Below are 8,972 nucleotides of genomic sequence, written 5' to 3'. Positions count from 1 at the left end.
CAAATGGCACCCCAGGCAAGGAGCATCTTTGGCACTCCCTCCCTCCATTTGTTAAACTTTTGAATACCTTACAATACCCTGAGCCCGGTGCCCCACAAGCCCAGCACCCCAGGCAGTCGCCTGCCCCTAAATCTGGCCCTGTTAACTAGTCTCCATGTAGTTCAGAAAGACTATAATACAGCTCACAAAGGTTCCAGTGCTTCAATCTTCATATGTCAATGAGAGTTTAGTGTGTCTGAAGATTGTAGGGTCAGAGTCATAAGCCTCTTTTTATTACATCAGTCTATTCCAATTCAAATAACCTATTCCATTACAGACGGCACAACATCAGTATTATGGCCCAGATCCTCAGGTAAGGTCGAGGAAATGCACCACACTATCCAGGGAAAGGGATGCAAAAGTGGCTTTAAGTCACCTTTATGCTTACCAGATCATGAACCTTGCCAGAGTATAACCTGCGCTGCTCTAACTTAAGGAAGCTGCCAGCATCCCCAAGGAACTAGTACAGCAGCTGATAGTGAATAGTGGCTCTAAAGTAGTGAGTTCACTGTATGATCAAGCAGGAGAAAAACATGGTCTCTGAGTCCTTATTTAAAAATACAAGTGTGAAGGAGTGTACTATCCTACAAGGGACAGCCTGGGGTGTAATCAAGGAGTTCCTGCCCATCCCCAGGGCTGGGCTATTTAAACAGGAAACTGGGCAAAGGAAAGGAAAGTAGAAGTCATGAAGACTGCAGCAGGTGGTGGTTATTTTTCTTTTAGGCTCTAATACATCAGCCTAACCAGAGTTTATGGACTTGAAATTGGGAGCTCTGAACTAGGGTCCTGAGGTGAGGGCCTTATGAACTCTTTCTTGTAATTGTTCCATCTCCTGTTGTCTTCAGATGAAGGCTGGATGCCTTTCTAGAGGAAATGTTTTAATCAAACACAGTTTATTGGGCTCAGTACAGGGGTAACTGGATGACTTGTTTTGACTCTATGGCTTGTTTTATACAGGTTAAACAAGTTGATCTAATGGTTCTTTCTGGCCTTAAAATCTACAAGTCTGTGAAAACCCACTGCGAAGAAATTATGCCTGAGTAGCCCAATAGAACTTGCATTACCATATTTTGGACAACTGCACAATTTACTGTGAGTGGCATCTAATTTTGGTTTTGGTTTGTGGCTGGAGGTAGGGAGAGTATGACCATTTCCCCTGCAACTTGAGCCCTGTTCACATGGCAACATGAAGCTCTTCTGTCGTACTACCAAATTTAAGGTCAACTTCAATTAATCTTTCTAAGAAAATCACATTACTTGTTCTCTGAAATGGAGGGAACACACCTTATTGCCATTGCTTGTGATTTATAAACCAAAAATAAAATAATTAAATATCTAGCCCCACAAAGACAAAGAGAATAAATACATTACAGCAGATACAATTCCTTTCTATATTATAACCCATTAAATAAGAATAAAATCTGAAATTCACTGTGGAAGAGAACAAAAAAGTATTACATTAAAAGATATTAAGGATTTAATTAACTCAAAACAATGTTGCCAATGTACAAATGACTTTGTTAAAAGACTAAAACCCACTTCATAAATAATTGAATAGCCAATTACACAGGCTTTGTGAATGGTTTATTCAGAAATAATGTTGATGACATTATTCCATATATTTAACAGTACAGTGTACAAAACATTTTAATTTCACTCAAACCCACTGCCTTTTTTCAACTGCAACTTTAAAACAATATAACATTAATGTATATAGTTATGAAATATCATAGCCAAAATGAGATATGTGTATTAATATATCTTAAATAAAAACAAATAGAACAATTAAAGCTGAATAAAATAAAAAATTCATCCAGTTTCTATGCCTTAGACATTTACCCTGAGGAAACACATTATTTTTCTTTTCACAGAACAAAAGCTGAACATACATTCTTGTGACTATATCTCTAAATCAGTAACAAGAGAAAATAAATGTAAAAAGGGCTACTTACTGCAGTAGCTCTTGTTCTATGGCTGTATTACCTGCCACGCTTAGTATTTGCCAACCCGAGAAGTTCGAAAAACATGTCAGACTTCAAAAAATCATGAGATTTTTTAAAAACAAAATTATAGCATGTATTTTGGTCTGTTTCTGTATTTTTTTAACTTCCCCTGCCCACAATCAAGGTTCATGTGACCTAGTGTTCCCAGCTCTCCCAAATGTACAAAGTAAGGTGCTTCTGGTCCCCAAGGTTTCACTGGCTGCCTGATGGTGCAAGGTTTCCAGTTTCTCCCCAAACCAAAAGTTTCTCACTGATTAATTCAGCCCCAATTATTATGTGCTCCCCTAATCCCTATATCAACTTTGCCTCCCATATCTGCCCATCTAGCAACCCACAAGTTCCATCTCTGCTCTTCCTACAGCTCCAGGGATTCTTCACCCTCTCTCTTGGGGCAGGAGAGGGGGGGCACTATAGCAGAATCATCTCCTTTCCAGGCCTGGGGTGGAAAGGCAAGAAGATCTTCACTCACTTCCCAGGCCTGGTGTTCCAGGGCTGGGGAGCAGAGAACAGACTGAGACTGAGGGTCACCAACTTTCTAATCGCACAAAACCGAACACCCTGCCCCTGCCCGCCCCTTCTTTAAGGCCCTGCCCTCACTCACTCCATCCCCCTTCCTCTGTCACTCACTCTCCCCCACTCTCACTCACTTTCCCCAGGTTGGGGCAGGGGGTTGGAGTGCGGGAGGGCTTTAGCTAGGGATGCAGGCTCTGGGGTGGAGTGGGGCTGTGGATGCGAGGTTTGGAGTGCCGGAGAGGGCTCTGGGCTGGGGCAGAGGGTTGGGGTGGGGGGAGGATGAGGGTTTGGGCTGGGGGTGTGGGCTCTGGGGTGGAGGTGGGGATGTGGATGCGGGGTTTGGCGTGCTGGAGAGGGCTCTGGGCTGGGTCAGGGGGTTGGGGAGCGGGGGAGGGTGAGGGCTCAGGCTGGGGATGAGGGGTTTGGGATGCAGGAGGGGGTTCACGGCTCGGTGTTGGGGAGGGCATGGGCTCTGGGAGGGAGTTTAGGTGTGGGAGGGGCCTTCAGCTGGGGCAGGGGGTTGAGGGTGCAAGACGGGGGTTGGGGTCCCGGCGACACTTATTGTGGCTCCCAGGAAGCAGCCGCCAGGTCCCTGCAGCCCTTAGGCACCGCCCCCACAGCTCCCATTAGTTGTGGTTCCTGGCCAATGGGAGCTGTGGAGCTGACACTAGGAGTGGGGGCAGCAGGCAGAGCCTCCCTGGCTGCCCATGCGCCACTGGGCCGCAAGGACCTGGCAGATGCTTCCGTGAGCCGCGTAGACCTAGGGCAGCCAGGGAGCCTGCCCTAGCCCTGGGCCCCCGGTGCGCCGCCAACTGGACTTTTAACAGCCCAGTCGACAGGGCTGACTGGAGCCGCCAGGGTTCCTTTTCAACTGGGCATTCCAGTTGAAAACCAGACACTTGGCAACCTTAAGACTGACTCATTTTTCAAAGTGAGGGAGGAGGGAGCTACCTCTTCTGTTATGCACTCCCTCCACTCACCAAGAAGGGAAATCATGGTGCATCATGGAAGACGTAGTCCAACTGGGGATGCCTAGAGAGGAGAATGGAGTGCTAAGCACCCAAAACACAACTCCCATAAGGCACCATGACAACATTTCCAAATCAAACTATTTCAAGTTTTGGCCGAAGTATTTTGGTTTTCAGTTTTGCACAGAATGAAAAGTTTGTTTCCTGGGGGTTGGAGGGCACACTTTCTGACTAGCTCTAAAAATCAGGTCTGTTTTGCCCTCATTACTGCAACCAGAATTACTCTGGCTTTCTCCTGCCAAATCCTCTGCACCCTGAGTATGAGAGAGAGACTTAATGGAGCCCATTTTCCCAGTATGAGAGAAAAGGCACATGATATGCATTTCACCTATCTGCCCACTCAAAGAAAACTTTATATATTTGTTGTTCTATCTTGTAACAAACAGGTCCAAGTCCAGATGACCCGCTTACTTAACAAATATCAGACAAGCCACCAAACTTCGAGTGGCCATTTGTGATAATCTGTACCCTTTTTCAACACAGGTTATTGACTATGTGGTATTGCTGCATTGCTACCAGGAGCAAGGCGGATACTGTCGATTTCTTCCACATGCAGTAATCTCCCAGATGGATGGCCTTCTGACACAGAAGTTAACAAGCACCCCCAATCTATTCAGGTAATAGTGTGTCTTTGGGAATTTGCACTAGTTGCCCTTACTGAACTTTAGGAGAAGGGACCTGAAACTCAGCCTGATGGCCTTTTGATCTATTAAACTTTATGTCAAACCTTGACTCCAAAGGCCTGCGGAGAAGGCCGAGAAGGCCAAGAAGTGCTGGGCAGGATGATAGCCCCTCAGGCTGGAAACTGAGGCAGGCCTCTGCAAAGCCAGGCTTGGCTACGGGGAGTGCTGCACACCTTTCACATTGTGGTTAACTGGCTGTACCCTTTAACTGTTCATTCCTGGATTTTCTAATATTTGGGGGAGGAGGGTTTATGAGTGTAACATATTTGAGAAAAGAAAGTTTTAATATTGGTTTTGGGCAGAAGTTGGACTTCGGTGAAACACATTTTCATCCTTAAATCTTTTAAAATAAAGATTTTTGACTATGAATGTGTAAAGCTGCTTCCATTATAGCACCAGCCTTGGTCTAATGCATGTAATACAAGTCACATTTACCTGTAACATGAAAAACCAACAGGGAGTCAGTTTTAGAGTACAGCCCTGATTCCAGCTTATGTGAGATGCATAATTTCTTTCCCAAAAGGTACGCTAGTTCCTCAAAGGGCTAATGGATTCTCCACAGACCTGACCTGGTATTGAAGAGGTACAGAGCATCTTGATGAGGAAATAGAGCAGAACCAATTGGGAAAGCAGAGAACGCATACAAATTCAGTTCCAATTGGAAAATACAGTTAGGCTCTTCAAAGATGCAAGTGAAAGAGACATAAAAACATGATCACAGCCAAGTTAATCTTTCTTAGGGTACATCTACGCTACAGCAGGGAATCGATTTAAGATACGCAAATTCAGCTACGTGAATAGCGTAGCTGAATTCGACGTATTGCAGCCGACTTACGCCGTTGTGAGGACGGCGGCAAAATCGACTTCTGCGGCTTTTTGTCAGCGGCGCTTACTACCACCTCCGCTGGTGGAGTTAGAGCGCCAATTCGGGGATCGATTGTCGTGTCCCGACGGGTCGCGATAAATCGATCCCCGAGAGGTCGATTTCCACCGCCGATTCAGGCGGGTAGTATAGACCAGACCTTAGTCTCCACTCTTGCTCATAGGCTGTTTTGGCACTGTTTCTCCATGGACAGGGCTACAGTAACTGCTGCATTAGATACCTCTTGCTAGTGAAAAACCGCTACTGACATCCAATGTCTCTGCAAACCAAACTGGCCCTCAGTGGATTTTCTGCGGTTTTGGTTTGTATTATTAAAGTTGCTTGGGCAAGCTGTAGCATGCTCTGCAATGCTGATTCTAACTGGCTCGCAATGAACAAGATATCTAATATCAGACTACTAACTTCCATGAGGAGACGCTCTCTGATGTACATAAGGTGCATTTAAGTGAAATAGTACAACTTTCCCTAGATTAAGAGAGTAATTCTCAATATAAATCAGCTGTTCCAGTATGGCATTATCTTGTCTCTTCTTAGCCACTGTGAACTATATGATCTAGACAAAGAAAATGACTCGTAATGCTTGTAGGTCAGCCAAATAGCTGGGCAGGAGTCTGATATGATTGGGATCTTTTTCTATTCCTGAAGAGACTTCACTGCTGACTCTTCTTGAGCTTTTTCAAATGTTAAATGTGCTACTCTGCAGTATATAAATCCCAGCTTCACAATAAAGCAGACAAATAGAAAAAACTCTGAGGTCATGATCTAAAATATAAGATCAATAGCAAAGTGGAATAAAATATTATGAGCTAACCACTGAGAGGAGGTTTATTTCCGCAATATATAATACATTATACAGAATATATCCAGCTCCGGCTAAAATGAGCACTAACATTGGATGCTAGAATGGTGAAAATGACCATGGGAATCCAATACATATGCTGCAGTGATGCCCGCTGAGGTACTCTCTGGAGAAGAATTGGAAATTGTGAATACATTTGAATGTAAGTACTAACCTGTAGTATTGAACCCCCACATATATTAGCCTGGATTCTCAACTATACCCCGTGATTGAACTCAGACAGCTGATGAGAGCAGGGTTATGAGGGGAGAAAACTGGTCCTTCTGAGCCACCTTTCCCTTTCCCCTGGGCTGGCTGGGGCCTGCCACTATCTGCTACGTTGTATTGTACTAAGAAGCACAGCATGAGCAAGAGATCCACCAGGAAGAGCAGTGAGAAGAGACCTGGAGCAAAAGAGGAGGAGCCTGGAGCCCCTGGTTCTCTATTCGGAATGCCTGGAAGCAGACAGAACTCAGCAAGCCCTGTTGACCAGAGTAGGAACTACAGGGAAGACTCAGCTATCTACCTGTGTCCTACTGAGTATAACTGTGATGATGGGGCAAATGTATTTCACACCAAATGAGTGATATTTGTAAGCATGACAGATATGGCAATTTCCTGGACAAACCTTACTGCATTACGTTAAACCTTACTGAATAAAGTTTAAGTATTTTAGGCAGTACCGTATTAAAAATGCAAACGTTTATATATTATTGTGGATTGTATATAACTTCTTTAAAGGAGAAAAAGGACTAATGTAAGCTCTGGGAAGTGTTATAAGCTTCAAAGGACTCTTTTAAAACAATGGGCCAGACAAGACTGAATGTTTAGTTGTGTGGGTTTCCTAGAAAATATGTGGGAGGATGGGAATGCAAATTACCTACCTCAGGACGGACCCATCCTTTGGAAGCTAGGCCTTGAGGAGAAAGCCGTTGTCCAGCTGATTACCTATTCACGATCTCTGTAGATTGAAGACACAAAAGTGGATAAAAGAATGAATCATATGTTCATGTGTGGGCTTGTTTTGAGCTAACAGCTGTTATGAACTTATGACTACAGAAAAAAACTCTGGTGGGGTTGGTGGACTGTCCACTGGCCAGAGCACTTGTTGGAGTTGGGGTGAGAATTGGTAAGCTTATTAGCATGCATGTAGGGTCTTTTATTGTTTTCCCTGTAATGCTTTCACTTTATGAATAAATATGTTTGCTTAGAAATGGCTGTGTCTAACTTAACTGTGGCAACAACACTATTTATAGTCTCTGAGGAGAAGGCAAAACAGACTATCTTGTGCTGTGTGCAATTCTGGTCTCCCATGTTTAACAAAGATGAATTCAAACTAGAACAGATGCAGAGAAGGGCTACTTGTATAATCAGAGGAATGGAAAGCCAATCTTATGAGATGAGACTGAAAGAGGTTGGCTTCTTTAGCCTAACCAAAAGAAGGCTGAGGGGAAATATGATGATCTCTATAAACACATCAGAAGGATAAATACCAGGGAGGGAGAGGAGTTATTTAAGTTAAGCACCAATGTGGACACAAGATCAAATGGATATAAACTGGCCATCAACAAGTTTAGGCTTGAAATTAGATCAAGGTTTCTAACCATCGAAGGAGTGAAGTTCTGGAACATCCTTCCAAGGGGAGCTGTGGAGGTAAAAAAACCTAACTGGCTTTAAAGCCGAGCTTAATAAATTTATGGAGAGGCTGGTATGATGATACTGTCTACAACAGCATGTAGCCCAGGGGTGGGTAAACTTTTTGGCTCGAGGGCCACATCTGGATGGGGAAATTGCATGCAGGGCCATGAGTGTAGGACTGGGGCAGGGCGCTGGGGTGTGGGAGGGAGTGTGGGGTGTGAGAGGGGGCTCAGGGCAGGGGGTTGGGGTGCAGAAGGGGTGCGGCAGGGGGCTCAGAGCAGGGGGTTCAGGTGCGGGCTCTGGCCCAGTGCCACTTACCTGGCTTCAGGGTGGCAGCGGTGTGCACTGGGGCCAGGGGGGGGAGGGGTCCCCCGGGGGGGGGGGCGAGGGGGCAGAGGGCTCCGCAAGCTGCCCTCGCCTGTTGGTACCTCCCCCTAAGCTCCCATTGGCCACGGTTCCCCATTTCCGGCCAATGGGAGCTGCGGGGGCGGTGCTTTCAGGTTTAAACTAGTGTAAATGGTGGATTCTCTGTCACTTGAAGCTTTTAAATCCTGATTTGAGAACTTCAGTAACTCAGCCAGTGGTTATGGGTCTATTACAGGTGTGGGTGGATGAGTTTCTGTGGCCTGCAACATGCAGGAGGTCATACTAGGTGATCATGATGGTCATTTCTGGCCTTAAAGTCTGAGGGTACGTCTATACTTACCTCCGGGTTCGGCAGTAAGCAATCGATCTTCTGGGATCTATTTATCGCGTCTTGTCTAGATGCGATAAATCGATCCTGGAAGTGCTCGCCGTCGACGCCGGTACTCCTGCTCCGCAAGAGGAGTACGCGGAGTCAACGGGGGAGCCTGCCTGCCATGTGTGGACCAGCAGTAAGTACCTTGTAGTTTGAACTAAGGTACTTCGACTTCAGCTACGTTATTCACGTAGCTGACGTTGCGTATCTTAGTTCGAACTGGGGGGTTAGTGTGGACCAGCCCTGAGTCTATGAGTGATGCTGGGGAATTCACAGTGCAGGCAGGAAACTGCAGCCTGGAAATATCCTGGTCAGGAGCGAGCGAGACATATGTTTTTTCCCAGGAGATGTGATGGATGGGCAGCCAGAACCCTGAGAGTGGGTGCTCTGGGTTGACCATAGGCGGAATATTGGTGCAGTTGCCCTGATGTGACAGTAAGCACCACCTCAAAGCAAGTCTTGTAAAGGGCTGAGCATACTGTTAAATTTTAGCAAATAATAAATTATAAGTATCAGAGGGGTAGCCGTGTTAGTCTGAATCTGTAAAAAGCAACAGAGGGTCCTGTGGCACCTTTGAGACTAACAGAAGTACTGGGAGCATAAGCTTT

This window comes from Trachemys scripta, chromosome 7, assembly GCF_013100865.1.
Source record: "Trachemys scripta elegans isolate TJP31775 chromosome 7, CAS_Tse_1.0, whole genome shotgun sequence".
NCBI lineage: Eukaryota > Metazoa > Chordata > Testudines > Emydidae > Trachemys > Trachemys scripta.
Note: the sequence above shows the minus strand (reverse complement) of the source record.